At 37.0% G+C, this 16,310-nt stretch overlaps 1 protein-coding gene across 1 annotated transcript in view; it reads left to right on the top strand.

Annotated features, from left to right (window-relative positions):
- slc16a10 (solute carrier family 16 member 10) overlaps window positions 1-16,310 on the top strand; it is a 37,545-nt gene that overhangs the window by 2,267 nt on the left and 18,968 nt on the right. The window lies entirely within an intron of this gene.

The following is a 16,310-nucleotide window of genomic DNA, read 5'->3' as shown; positions in this document are numbered from 1 at the left end:
AGGACATTTCTACAGGAGACCATAGGTCATGTCCAGGGTAAAACAACTTTTTGTTTCCTATTGTAACCAATCATGAATTTAGGCAAAACCACAACATTGTTATTAACCCTAACCATGGTTATTTAAAACATAAACCTAACCCTAGGATGAAGACTGTTTTTACCAGCTGCCATTTGTATGCCAGGCACTTAAAGTAGTGTAATTTCTGCAAACATAAACCTGCCTACCCAAAAGTGGGTGCTATTTCTAAAATTATTCATTTTGTTGTATGAGAGGGTAGAAATAAAACAACCTTTATGAGCATTTAGATTGGCCTATTAATACAGCTTATGTTTTCCACAAACATCTGTTGGCAACTGCTGGAATTGCAGAAGCACTGACATTTGGTCACAGTCACAACATCAACACTTTAAATTATAGTATAATGACAATAGTACGATAGTAGTAACTAGAAAAAGCATTTCCAAAGAGAAAATGCACTCTGAATGCTTGAATGAAAGCATTCAGAGTGCAATGATTTTTCCAAGCAAAGCTGAAAAAAGCTGAGCTGTCATTGCGGAAATATCTGAAATGAAAATGTTGCTTCCTTATATACTGTACTGGTTAGGCAAACGTCAAACCCAGTTAGCCTTAAAAGCTCCAAAGGCAAAAACATCAAAGGCAATTATGGATATAATCGTAATCAAATTACGTCATCAAAGCAATTTTTTTAAAAAGTATAAATATTTTGAAAATTATAAAAGACTTTGTATCTGTATACAAGAAATAATGTCCTAAGTTTGAACGTTGTTTCTGAAAGTAATACCAAAGTAGCTAGGCGTCAAATATATATGGACAACGGAAGTCATAATAATAATAATTATAATAATAATGTATGGCTTTTTATGAGTTTTACAGCCTCACTTCTAACATTAAAAAAATTGTTAAGATTGAACTCCTCCATAAGTTCCTATGCACTTAAACTTTAAAAAACATCTTGCACTTATCCATCTCATTAAACGGAAACTTTTTTTTTAAATAGCACTTTGCCTCAATGTTTTCTCCTTGACTTAGATTGTTTGGTTGCTTTGTATCTTACTTGTACGTTGCTTTGCATAAAAGAGTCTGCCAAATGACTACATCTCAGTGTTATGATTGTGGAGCAAAAAATGTTTGAGCTGGTGGGTGTTACATTTCTACCCACAACCCATGAACCTCACAGATACATTATAGTTAGTCTGTGTCAGGTGCTATGCAGAGGGGCTGTTGTGTCAGGTGCTACTGTGCTTCAAGGCAGTAAAAATTTAACTCATTGTCCTGTATGGATGTTTTGTGATAATTATCTTCTGTTTAATTAAATTTACCTCTAAGAACCATCAACATTTAGAAATTAAAAAGATGCTATATAAAGTTTAAAGCTAACTAATAGTATCACAAATTATTTTGGATCTTGGATGCTAATTTACCACCCTTCCCACAGCAAGTTCGCCCTGCTGCTAGCTGTCCTTTTAACAACAAGTTTGGAATGAGAGACTCCACTCTTCTCTCCCCAGTGACCTGAGCTCATTGGAACTGTCTTCATGAGTAATGTTTTCGCCTCAAATTCTTATTCATCTTCCAACAGTGGTTTCACTTCTTTTTTGTGTTTCCACACTGTCTCTTATGGAAGCAAAAAAAGTGAAAACATTGGGGTAAGTTTTTTGGAGTTAGTTGATATTTGTCAGATATTTATATTTCCAAGAGTGAAGATTTAAAAAAATGTTGGCCTGTGAAGATATTATTTCCAAGTGATAGGGTTGTAATATAGCCCTATAGTGTATTTCACAAAATACAGTTTAGTCCTTCACGAAAAAAAAATATTACTTGACATCTTTTCTTAACTGTAGAAAATGTAATGTTTTAGAAAGCTGGGCTGAAGATGTGGAAGGTAAATCTAAAATATAGCACAAGAGTTAGAGAATTCTTAAAAATATGGCTAGTTTGGGGCAAGAGCAGAACATATTGATATCATCTGCAGGTTGGCCTTTTAGGGGTCCATGTTATTGAATTTCTCTTCCAACATTGCACATTGAAAATTGTTCTATACAAATCACATTCTTTCAATAAGTCAAACAATTTTATTATTGCTGCTGTTATACAGTAGCTCTCTCCCACAAGGGCTCTGTGTAACTCAACCCAGTGAGAACAATAAAGTGAGATGCACCACCTACTTTCCCTAAGTGACCTTAGTTCTTTGGAATGATCTCTTGATGAGTGATATCCTCACCCAAAGTGCTTATGAAACTTCCAACAGTGGTTCTTCTTCCTTTTATGTTTCTACAAGTGATATAGAGGTGCTGGTCAAATAATTAGAATATCTTTACAAAGTTGATTTATTTTACTAATTCCATTCAAGAAGTGAAACTTGTATAATATATACATTAATTACACACAGACATATATTTCAAGTGTTATTTCTTTTAATTTTGGTGATTATAACTGACAACTAATGAAAACCCCAAATTCAGTATCTCAGAAAATTAGAATATTACTTAAGACCAATACAAAGGAAGGATTTTCCACACTCTAATCAGCTAATTAACTCAAAACATCTGCAAAGGCCTTTAAATGGTCTTTCAGTCTAGTTCTGTAGGCCACACAATCATCGGGAAGACTGCTGATTTGACAGTTGTCCAAAAGACGACCATTGACACCTTGCACAAGGAGGGCAAGACACAAAAGGTCAATTCAAAAGAGGCTGGCTGGTTACAGAGCTCTGTGTCCAAGCACATTAATAGAGAGGCGAAGGGAAGGAAAAGATGTGGTAGAAAAAAGTGTACGAGCAATAGTGATAACCGCACCCTGGTGAGAATTGTGAAACGAAACACATTCAAAAATGTGGGGGAGATTCACAAAGAGTGGACTGCAGCTGGTGTCAGTGCTTCAAGAACCACTGCGCACAGACGTATGCAAGACATGGGTTTCAGCTGTCGCATTCCAAGTGTCAGGCCACTATTGAACAACAGACAGCGTCAGAAGCATCTCGCCTGGGCTAAAGACAAAAAGGACTAGACTGCTGCTAAGTGGTCCAAAGTTATGTTCTCTGATGAAAGTAAACATTGCATTTCCTTTGAAAATCAGGGTCCCAGAGTCTGGAGGAAGAGAGGAGAGGCTCAGAATCCACGTTGCTTGAGGTCCAGTGTAAAGTTTCCACAGTCAGTGATGGCTTGGTGCCATGTCATCTGCTGGTGTTGTTCCACTGTGTTTTCTGAGGTCCAAGGTCAATGCAGCTGTATATACGGATGTTTTAGAGCAGTTCATGCTTCCTGCTGCTGACCAACTTTATGGAGATGCAGATTTCATATTCCAACAGGTCTTGGCACCTGCACACAGTGCCAAATCTACCAGTACCTGGTTTAAGGACCATGGTATCCCTGTTCTTAATTGGCCAGCAAACTCACCTGACCTTAACCCCATAGAAAATCTATGGGGCATTGTGAAGGCCCCATAGATAGACACCGCATTGATGCAGTAATTCAGGCAAAAGGAGACCAACTAAGTATTGAGTGCTGTACATGCTCATGCCTTTCATTTTCATACTTTTCAGTTGGCCAAGATTTCTAAAAATCCTTTCTTTGTATTGGTCTTAAGTAATATTGTAAGTTTCTGAAATACTGAATTTGGGGTTTTCATTAGTTGTCAGTTATAATCATCAAAATTAAAATAAATAACACTTGAAATAAATCAGTCTGTGTGGAATGACATTTTTCAAATGTTTATAAGGATTGAAATCCATTTAGTAATGCTGAATGAAGGTATTGTAAGCTTCGGTTAAATAATCCCACACAGAATCTTTAAATGTAGGAAGTGAGTTAAGAAAGTAAAAAACAACTATCTAATCCCACTATTGCCATTAGTTTCTATATTCACAGTGTGGGATTTTTTTTTCACCTCCCATAAATTTTATCTGGGGTGGAAGCAGCATAGTTTGTATTTGTCGTCTCTCATCCACAACTAAAAGATCTGTCCGTCATTGCTATGGAGTTTCTAGTCAGTGGAGGTGTTGGGTTACAATTCATAGTTCTCATGCCACATTCTACCCCTTTTATCCTGGGTTATGTTGCAAAACATCTAAGGAGGGTCTGTCTGCAGTGTGACATCACTGTCTTGATATGAGTCTTTGTAGTTGTCGCAGCACTTGGGTTTTCTCAGTTATATCTGTGTGTAAAGTCAAGATTAATTGATTTAGTCAGTCATCCACAAAAGTTGATAATATAATAGAGAATAATAACAATATCCCCCTTTAAAATAAAAACCTGCAGCTGACATGAAAAATATTTCTGGCAAGTACTGATTTAAAAATTAGATTTCCAGGTTTATACTTAGTCTGTTTCTTGTTCTCATGCATTTCTGATCACAATTGAAGTCAGGGTTAGGGTTACCCGATTGTGCATTTCCTGCTATACCCTGTTTTTCTAGCACTAGCCCACCTCCTGACATACACATATAATCAAATGTGTGTTTTTCACAAGCTTGTTTTCCCTTTTCCCAGAGATAGCATGAAGTGCTGCTTCAACCAAGACAGCCACTCTCTGCAGTAGTCTTCCTGTCATGAGAAGAGTGGTGACGGGCATTACTCAGCTAGTTGAGTGGTTTTGAAGCTGGGCACTGGTGCAGAGGAAGTTGGAAAGATTGGAAAAGGCGGTAGGAAGGACGCATTGCTTTGGTTGGAAGGATGAAAGACCCCAAAGACTTAGTAAACACTATAAATCGTGATAATGGGATCCATTTCCCTTTAACATTGGCATTGTTTCTCTGAACTCAAGAAACAAATATAGATCTTGACTGGAACAACTTGTTGCACAGAGTGATTTGATTACATCTGTGATCTGTCTTTGTGAACTTTAGGCATGACTCAAAGCTGGACATATAGTTGTATATTACTGTTATTCATCGCTATCAATCATATTCTTTCATAGTTACATATATAAAGAGACCATGCAATGCAGGGCTCTAAAACAAACAGCAACATCCATCCATCCTTTATCTGTCACCACGTATCCTGTTAGTGTCGCAGGGGGGCTGGAGCCTTTTCAAGCTGTCATGGGGCGAGAGGCAAGGTACACCCTGGAAAGGTTGACAGTCCATCTGAGGGCCAACACAGAGAGACATACACAGACGGACAACCATTCACACTCACATTCACACCTGCAGACAATTTTATATTAACCTAACATGCATGTTTTTGGACTGTGGGAGGGAACCCATGCAAACACAGGGAGAACATGCAAACTCCACACAGCAGACAATCTGCTTAGCTTTCATTGATATGGAGGAAGTTACTAACTAACAACCATTAATATCTGTCAAGCAATTGTGTGTAACGTGTTAAAGTTAAATGCATTAATCAGGTGCACGTTTAGAGGAAAATTAAGAGGCTAGATCTATGAAGAGCTGCATCTTGTTTTAAACAATTTTCTGCCATAATAGTAATTTTATCATTAATCCACTGGTTGTATAGATATGGATGATAAAACTGAAGAACAGTGTACAGTGCATTCAGAAAAATTTCAGACCCCTTGCTCCTTTTTTTAGTGTTATTACTGTATGTTACAGCCTGATTATACAGTCCTTTAACCTAATGTTTTTCTTATTCATCTACACTCAGAACTTAATAATAATAAGAAAATGAAAAACAGAATTTTAGAAATGTCTGTAAATTTATTTAAAAAAAGAAAAAGAATCACATTTACTTAAGTATTCAGACCCTTAACTCTTTGACAGCAATTACAGCCTTGAATCTTTTTGGGTATGGCTTGACAAGCTTCACACATCTGGATTTCTGCCATTCTTCGTTGCAAAAAACATCCCCAAACCATGAGGCTTTTTCCATTATGCTTCACTGTAGGGATGGTTTTGAGCAGGTGATGTTTCCTCCAGACATAATGTTAAGAATTGAGACCACAAAGTTCAATCTTCTTTTTACCAGACCAGAAAACCTTCTTCCTTAAAGTCTTAGAGTCCTTTAGGTGCTTTTTTACAGAGTCCAAGCAGGCTTTCATGTGTTTGGACTGAGGGAAGGCTCTGCCACTCTGCCATAAGGCCCAGATCAGTGGAGGGCTGCAGGGATGGTTGTCCTTCTGGAACCTTGTCTCATATCCATACAGGATCTCAAGGGCTCAGTCAGAGTGACTGGTTTTTGGCCACCTCTCTTACTAAGGCCCTTTTCCGCCAATTGCTCAGTGACCAGTTCTTCAAATTAGGATTTGTTTTTCATTAAAATAATATTTAATGCTCATTCAGCTAGTAGAAATGTCCTTAAATCAGAAATGTATTAAAATCTTTTTTTAAATGATATGTAGAGAGCTAAGGTTGCATTCATCTTCATTGAATGGGATCAACTGTAGATGGATGCAAACTTATCCCTAAACCTAACATAATAGCAAAGCAAATTCAGCTGGTACAAATGTTCTTTCATCATCAGAACTAACAAAAAGTGGTTAAGGTTTGTGTAAGAATTTATAGTAAAAATAATAACTAATAATTATATCAAGGTAAAAGTTTGCATCCAGCAAAAATAGATGTTAATTTTGAAACAAGGAACATTTGTCTAGCTGAATGTGCATTAAATATTATGCTGTTAAAAAAACGTTTTACTCTACTCTAAAAAAATAATATTGGGTAAGCAAACTTTAAACCCAACTGTATTGTTAGCTCTTTTAGCTGCTAACATTAGATAAACAAGTGTCTCAAAGACTGTAACTCAAATCCATATTCCAGTATGGGTCCATGACAATAATGGTCATTAAAGATCTGCACGGTTTGCCGTTATCTGGGTAATTATTGTTAAATTCTGGTTTACTTGACATATACTACATACTTTTTCGATTTCATTACTCATTAGTTATTAGTATTAGTTGCAGTTGTGGGGCGACTTGCAATGCCTTGATGCTAGTTTCGTAAATCAACATATTTTGTAATCGATTACGTACACAAAGATTTGGTACCTGGGAAAATTTGGGGACAATGAATAAATTACCTCACAGTGCGCAGATTTTGTTGTTAAAGGTTAACTAGAGTACGAAAATGTCAAGACCGAAATGTTATCTAAAATTATCGGATATGAATTCTTCAAGACACCACTGAAATTAGCAAATATGAAAATAAACTTGAGCAGTTTTTTCCCTCTGAGTCTGAGCGAGGGTGGAGCTCAGCCAAGTGTCCCTGCAGAGAGGAAGCAGACAACTCAGGTAACATACATAAGATACTCCTTAACTTAATTCCTTAACTCCTTAACTGGACAACGTTAGTGGTCGTTCGTGTATCAGTGTAAAAATGCTCCGCAAGTTAACGATCTGTAAGAGGAGACAGATCCAAACACTCGTTAAAAAATCAGAAACGTGCAGAAAAACTGCAGTTCTCTGTCCACCTTCACTTCACTGCAAGCTTGTTGGTAATCGCTAGCTGCTACAAATATGTTAGCTTATATCCAACTAAAGCTGGAAGTCATAAAAAGCTGCATGTGCTGCACTTACTAGGGGTTTTTCTTTCCAATACAACCTTTTGCATGAATTTGTCTTTATTTTGACATATACTCTACGTTTTGAATTTCATTAGTTATTAGTTATTAGGCAGAGACAGTGCTCACTGGTAAAAGGGAACTCCTCATTATATCCTTGCTCAACATATGTTCTCAGTATCTGCACACTGACTTTATCTTAAAGCAGCAGTTTTTCTTCCATCTACACTGACAGCAGCCCATCCTCTCCATCTGTCATCTGCACATATAGTATGACTTCAATAAAGGGGGGTGACTTTATGTAAGGCATAAAAGGGACTGTCCCTTGAGGTCTAAAGATATCCCACTACTACACCACTATGCACCTGTCTAATTTCGTTTTGATGCATATTGCGCATTTTCTGTCCAATCCAATAAACCTCATTTCACTACTGAACTATTACTGTGTCCTTCAGTTAATTGATAGATCAGAATGAAATTGCTGATCCAAACACCCAAATATTTATAAATGAAAATCATGGACATTGTCAGGGGTTCCTACACAACTGTACAAAGTATAGGGGTATACAGCTCAAGTTAGGTTTAAGATCCTCGTATGTAATGATACATTTGCCTCATTGTCTCATGATGGGATGAGTTAGTTTGTGTTGAGAAGAAATCCATGGGGTTTAATTATACTTAATTTATCCAAAAGGGTGCTATTTAAAGCAATTTAATAGTCTGTGTGAATATATTACACATATATATGGGATATTGACTATCCCACATAACATAGCGATATTACTAAACCACTTGAGTTACTAGCTAATGTTTGCTTGTAAATATGCAGTGAAAGGCATATTTGTCTTGATTATGAGACTTTGCAGAAACTAGTACAAGCAGTAGTAGATAATCCTTACCTTCTTGGTGGGTACACATTGAAACTCTGATCTCCCAGTGTTGTGACACAAGAAGAGGCATACCAGCAAACATGCTGCAACATGCTTCTACTACTCATATTTCAACGTCTATGTTGAAAATCAAAATTGTAAACGTCAAAATTGTATAAAAATTACAATGGCTTATTTTTACTTTAATCTTCTATAACCTGCCATGCAATTATTATCATAAAAACTAAACTTTAACAGAATACCACTCATATTTCATTGTGAGTCTAAGATCTAGGTTCAAACATATTGTAAATGATTTTAAAATTTAACTTTGTTTTGTCTACCTGCTGTATTTCGCTAAAGGTTTTGCTGACTCTGTAGCTCCGTAGCTTGTTAATTTTGCTACTGGTGTTGCAAAAGTGGTATAACTGAGTCAACAGTTCAGTTGGCAAGTTGCGCCAGACATATATTTGTATGCTGTTAGCTTTAGTAGCTACCCCAGATAGCAAAATAACACACAAGTTTTAACACAACAATGCAACCTTCAAAGTCTACTAAACTACTACTTTGTTTCTTTAAAATCTTCATTTAATAAGTCAAGTAAACTCTTATCAATTACTTTATTTACTAAAATTACTATATTTACATGACTTCAAAAACATAACAACTCAATAATAAATGTTGTACATTGGTCATTCTAAGTTGAATAACCTTGAATTTAGTAATTTTTTTACAATACAAATACAAACATTGTTGAGTTTAATAAAAGCTTGTGAGACAAGACAAAATGTCAAATACTCTTTGATGCATAAGACTTTTGTAAAAACAAAGTGTGAACCTGAATCCGATGGGACAGAAATGTTAGTAATGACAGGCTATCCGACTCACGTGGCAACTGTTGTCTTTTCTGGTGCCAAGGATAATGCACACAACATTGAGAAATTGGAAATCATAATCAGCCAATCACAGTACATAATATTGGGGTGGGAAGGTTCAGCCCATAGAGAGGCTTGACCTCTGAGGTGAATGGCCTTCGCGTCTGTGTTAAAGCCTCTGGTTCCTTCCCTGTGGGAATATCAGATACGGTCATTTGTGGGACTTGTGCCCCCCCCCCCCCCCCAAAAAAAATTAAATAAAACGCACTTTGGAACAACAGAATGTGTAAAATAATTTGTCCTGTTTTGATGATTCTAAAGTCACCTGAACTCGGGCTTGATTGATGTTTATGTCAATAACAAGGATTCAGCTGACCATATTTTCTTGGAAAACTATTTTTACTCTGTATAAAAGAAAAATAAAAAGTGATAGCCAAAGCTAACAGTGACTGTTCAGTTAAGTTGCAAATATTGTCTTAGTATCACTGTCTGTGAGAGCCTGCTGTGATGAGTGTGAGGTAGCTGGGATATGTTCCATGAAGTGTTTCTCAATAAAGAGTAAACATGTTTGGAATCCCTAACTTGGGTTTTCGATCTTGGCAAGTTTGGAATCTGATTTAGATTTTTTGCACTTTGGGTAGCAGCTTTGTTTAACACTGATGATTACACCTAAACACAACTCTGTAACATGTTAAAGTTGAATGCATTAATCAACTGTACAGGACCTGTTGTACAGTGACAAATCTCAACAATTGATCTCAACAATTACAGAAAACTGACCTTTTAGGAAAGACATTTCCAACTTTCTTTAAAAGATAAACTTGTAGAATGTTAATTTTTATTTATGTAGCCCTATATATGCATTTTATGTTTTAGACTAACTGAAGGGAAAAAAATCGTAAATTAATAATTTTGTGTAATAGCAGCAAGATGAAAATTTGCAGACCCTAGATGCAGACTTGGAATTAAAACACTACTTGGATTTTGACTGATGAATTTCACAAGTCTCAAAGAACACAAGTACAAAAAGAATACAGATTGAGAAATGGCTCTCAACTACAGAATCAAAAATACACTGCGCAGAAGCTAGGCAGCTGCATGCCACCAGTAGTTGGAGTTTGACCCGACTCTGCCAAAACTAAATAGAATGAAGTTTAAGTGTGGTAGCAATAAATCCACCTAGAAGAAAAGCCAGGTTTGTGCAATGTAGATTGGAAGTTAACTGTTGTACTTATTAACTAAATGTGGTTGTATTCTCTTTCTGCTGTCAGAGGGTGTGGACAACTTGATTTGTTCAGTTGGAGCTATAGGAAACATAGTGGTCTGTATTGGGTTTTTTATAAATATAAACAGTTTTTTTATTTGGGCTACAGAGAGACATACACAGACAGACAACCATTCACACATACCTTCACACCTATGGCCAATTTTAGATTCACCAAATAACCTTAAATGCCTGTCTTTGGACTGTGGGAGGAAACTGGATTATTTAGAGGAAACATGTTACTTATGAACCCACAGCACAACAGAGCTCAACTCTGAAGTATGCAAGGTAGTTTTACTGTAAGACAATCAATTCTGGAAGCACCCACTAAAGAGAGCATATTCAAACTGTGGCTTGTTGCCATCTCTGTACTATTCACTTAAAAACAGGGTGGACAAAAACCTCCCCCAATCACCAAGCAACCCTGAAACACCACCCCCTTTTTTCCCTACTAGCATGAAACAGAACTTCTGTTTAACACATTCTTTGTATTCACTGCAGAGACAACTCATTCCACATATGCTTATGCTTTGTTTTTTCTCCATTTTATGTAAAGCCATAAAGTTCTCTGCAGCTGCTGCTTGCTTTTTTGCTGTGTCATCAGTTAGAAGTTTTTACTTACTGTGGTGTGAGGCCAATAAACATCGGAGGCATGAATTGAAACCTGGGAAGCAAGAACACAAAATTGGCATTTGTTAGTGCCTCTCCCCCTCAGAACCTCCAGTAGAGAGGCATGTACTAAATGGCTTTCAGCTGCTGCAAGCAGGAGATGGAGTAATTGTTTAATGTTATTTGGTCCAACCTCAGCCTGATGTGTATCTTTAGCTCAGCGAGGCCCTTATTAACAACATGAGTGGGGTCCTTGTCATCAAACAGCAACAGCTGTAATCATATTCTTATTAGAGCTGTAGAATGTAGCTAATATTCTTCTTCTTAAATTCTTATGTTAATCTTTGATTGTTTATTTTACACTTTGTTATGAGGCTGAAGTTTGAACTGAGAACAGCAGCAGGAATTTCCTCAGGTGATTCCGCATTGAGACAAAATTCAGGCATGGAATCATGGATGCAGGAATTCCTGTTTTATAACATTCACTCAGGCTGTCACTGGCTTTTCTTATTCTGATGATTTCAGAAAAAAATGCTTGTTATAAAAGTAAACCTTGTGAAAGCAAGATAAAAGTTTGTCAGACTTGATGGGACAAAAACCATGGACGTGTGTCCTTAACCATTATCCCTCCCTATACTGTAAAATTTCACTTATCTCATAATGAGGAATCATAAGAAAAACTCAATTGGTTTTATATGTGACCAATAATTTAATACTGTATGCATGACGAGTATTAAATAGCATATGATCATGTTGCATAATGTCTTATATGTATGGCTTGACATTAACATTGTGAATATGGTGATCTGCACAACTGTTCAAATTTATGGAAGTTTGACTGGTATTGCGCTATTTGTTGGGGCAGTCTATGGTGCCGCCAATTAATGTTGACCTGTGTAAGAAAGAACGAAAAACTAATTAGGCAACATACACTGCTGGTAAATTGCACTGAAGCTAAGACGGTGCCTTTAGTGCGGTCTTTGAGGGGTAAATGTGCAAACCCTCAACTTTCCATGATTGTGCTAACATGCTTTAAGAATTCCTTTTTAATTCCTAAAAGCTTTTGTTAATATATTCAAGCTAAATTTTACAACCTGCATTAGAACCATGAGACATTACTTACATTTTTTTCGCATATCTTTTGAGCAAAATATTCATGGATGTTTTTTGCAGCTTCACTCTTCATGTTAAGTTGTTCGTGAATGAACAGAAGGAACAGATTTTTTTTTGGAATCATAAATGTTCTAGTAAGCAATAACTTTTTTGTTTAAGGCTTGTGTGGATCACTGTAACTTTTCTGTCCCTAGTAAAAAGTTAATTGTTGCCTTGGCAAAACATGCATTAACTTGCAGTTAGGTTCTATATAAAGTTCAGTGCTTCTTGTTTGATCTTGGATCCAAAAAGTCCATATTATACATTTACAAAGAACATCATATATGGCAAGTTTTGAGAAGACATGTTTGTAGTACCGACGTTCCAACATTGGCTGTTCTTCTCCTTCTACAGCCCTAACACTCAACCTGGGAAATTTGTGATGAGTTTCAGCTATGTGTCAAACATGTTTGGCATAACATAAGCCTCAGCTTGTAAACCTGTTAACCCTGCTGCTTGTGCTACTTGGATTTTTTTAGAAGAAGAATTGGTTGCCAATTTTTTCCTAGTGCAACAAGTTGGAAACAAAGCTCTAGCAGGATGTAGAACAATGGCTGGGATACAACGGCCTGTGTATCAAATACTGTATAACTTTACCTGACTTTTCTTAACTTTTGGTAATACTTTCTTTATTATTTTTGCAAATTCTTTACTAGAGAAATTTTTGCTCCATGTGGGAGCCAACAGGAAGTTCAGTAAAGTATAATATGCTTTTCTGAGTGGGACCAAATCTCTTTACTGTAGTGCAAGCTGGCTGGTGAGGCCCTGGGGTGGAAGAGCTACTTAAACAGCAGTTCAGCCCTTTGAGCTGCTCTTTCATTACTTCTGTCTGTGGAGTGCCAGTGACCCTCATATGTACATTTCAGTATGTGTCCCCATCAGAACAGACCAGAGATGTGCATAGTCCTGCATGTAACACTGGAAATATGAAAATTAAGTAAGCTGTAGTTTAAAGAATAATTTTGGACATTTTCTAAATGAATCATGTTTACTGCAAACACCACACAGGCATTATAACCTACATTGAATCTTTTCTCCTTACAATTAGTGTCTGTTTGTTTGCAGACTGGATTATCTTATTAGTCTGTGCCATAGACCTCCATAGTTGTCCAGAAACTATTACAAACAAGTCCAACACAACCCTCCACTGGATAACATGTTTTTCATTCCATAAACCAAAACTGCTAAAATGTAACCCCAACGTTGATTTGTAAAATTCAAGGTTGTGTCTTGTGCTTTAAGTGATTACTCAAATGTACTTATCGAAGTAAGTTCATTCTGGAAAAACTGTCATTTCAAGATTGTATCTTTCAAAGGTTTTCCACCTCATCCTCCTCATTTCTAGCTGACTTTTCATAACTGAAATGGACTTAATGGGCATTATTCACTACTTCCATGATAATGTGGTCAAACAGAGGGACATCTGGACCTGTTATTCTTTGTTGATTATTACCACCTTTTCCTCAAGTCTAACAGCTGGAGACACACGATGTTCTCTGGTGTTAAATGCAGCATAGAAATAGATTTTAGCCTGAGTGTCTTTAACAGATTCCTGGAATGTGGCACAGGGACAAGCTGTTTATTTGACCGAGCTAGGAAAATGGCCTGTCACACCACTGTGATATGAGCCAAGTATGCTCATCCATTAGTTATTTCCATTAACTATGGTTAATAAATAACTCCTCAATCAGCCGCTTTAATGTAAGGCCACAAAGTTACTTACAAATTGAAGTGGAGTCATCAGCCAGGTTGTTCTGTGCTTTACACACTTGGTCATGTTTGTTGTTCGCAGCCAGTGATTGCTAATCAGTGTGCTTGTACACCAGGTAATACTTACAGTAGTTGCATTTGTAAAAAACTTAGAAAAAGAGAACAATTATGGTTTGACAAAAAATATTAAGATGCACTATAAGTAATCTGGTTACAGGAAATCACCAAATACATGCAGCAGAAGACTAACCTGATTTCTTGTCCACCTCTGACTTATTTTAGAAGTCTGGACCACAGATTTTAACTGTATAATGATGGAAAATGCCTTCTTTTTTACTTCTCTCAGCGTGTGCCTGTCAGACAAATGAAATACCCATGAAGATGATCCACAATTTTAAAGATACATGGGGGAAGGTGATTTAATTAGACTTCTACGAGATGCTTTTTTCTGCCGGACCTTACACGGACCTTTTTTTAAAAATAAGGTGGCATTGCTGTGTTAACTCGTTAACAGTCTATCCTTTCTTTCATTTTTTTACTCATCTGCGGAAAGTTAAACTAACGTTACTGTCACTGTTTAGTAATATTGACTCTTTTTCAAGCCAACGCACCCGGCATGTTGGCACTGTCATGACCGACTCAGTGTCTTCAGTGACTCAGTGTTTTCATGCACTCATGAAAACAGACTACAGACTGGCTGTACCTCTTCGCAGCCTTTGTTTTAAAAATTAGACTGCATTCATTTGATTCATTCTTTTAAAAAGCTGCGTGCAGCTTACTCTCTGCAGTCTTTGGTTACACACATGCGCAGTTGGAGAAAGACAATTAGAAACCTGGTTATGCATATACATGGCAGAGTAATCGGTGTTCTCTGACAGGCATCTACTGACACTTACACTAAAATTGCATGTTGTGCATCAGACAGATTAAATTTAAAATTTATACAAGTTTTAATTGAGAGAAGTTTTAATTTTGCTGAACTGGAATTGGATACTTAAAAGTCTGCAGTTCAAGAATGTCCAAAGGTGTCACCTCATTATCTTTTGAATGAATTCTGTGTGGTTTACAACTGGCAAAGTGTTATGCAGTGCTTGTGGGTTCAGTCATTGTGGGGTGAATGGGTTCAGAGCTTCCAGCAAGAAGTCTTTAACAAGGCAGACAGACGACTTAGTGCAACTCTGCCTTGTCAGTGTCCAAGTAGGGCCCAGGGCTAGCAATGGAGGTCACTGGGACAGAGAGAATCATAATATTACTATTTTGCAACCTGGAATTCCGTAAATGCTGGAAGCGTAAATGCTCTGTAAATCAAGAGAACCAGCAGATGAAACTACAGCAGCAATTTCCTGTTGTCTTTAGGGTTCTGCCGTTTATTGTATAATGTACCTTAAAGGGGACTGATATCCCCACAAATACAGTGGCTACAGAAAATATTCTGGCACTTTCATTTTTTGTACACGTTATTGTGTTGTAAATTTAATTAGATACAATTGTCACTTTTGCCCCTTAGTCTACACTGAGTGGCCTATAATAGCAAAATGAAAATGTTTTTTAAAATGATTGTGTATTTCTTAAAGATCACAGATTTATAAGAGCATCCAGACCCTTTTCTGTGGCACTCCAAATTGTTGATAGGTCCATTGCACCTGCTTTAACTTTCCTGGCAAAAAGAATTAATTAGATACATTTTAGGCACTAAATCACCTTTATAACACTGCTTGTTAGGAGGAGCTTGCTTACTGCTAAAGTAAGCAGCCAAGAGGCTTAAATATAAAACTAAATTCAAGGTGTGAAGAGTTTTAGATTAAGAAGTTAATTTTTTTAGATTTTTGCCAAATCTGGACAGATTTGGTGGCGACTGTGGCGCAGCAAGGTAGAGCGGTTGTCCACCAATCTCACAGTTGTTGGTTCAATCCCCGGCTCCTCTGGTCACATGTTGAAGTGTCCTTGAGCAAGACACTGAACCCCAACTTAGTTGCTCCCTGTGAGAGTTGGCCAGCTGCATAGCAGCTCCCCCACCGGTGTATGAGTGTGTGTGTGTGATTGTGAGTGTGAATGGGTGAATAAGAAGCAGTGTAAAGTGCTTTGAGTGCTGATAGTTAGAAAAGCGCTATATAAGTGCAGACCATTTACCATTTCTTAAAATATTATTTTTGGTTATTATGGGTTACTAAATATAGATTGATCTCAAGTATATGTGTACTTGTGTGTAGGGTTAGGTTGTCAGCCTGCTTTAAAATGCTTGAAACTTTGTGTTTTTAAGATCTTAAATGTGCTTGGATTTTGGATGAAGTGCTTGGAAATGCTTGAAACAATAACTTTATGTCTTTCACAATAAATAGCAGTGTGACTGAGTA

This window comes from Channa argus, chromosome 17, assembly GCF_033026475.1.
Source record: "Channa argus isolate prfri chromosome 17, Channa argus male v1.0, whole genome shotgun sequence".
Lineage (NCBI taxonomy): Eukaryota > Metazoa > Chordata > Actinopteri > Anabantiformes > Channidae > Channa > Channa argus.
Note: the sequence above shows the minus strand (reverse complement) of the source record. Positions and strands in the feature narration are given on the sequence as shown.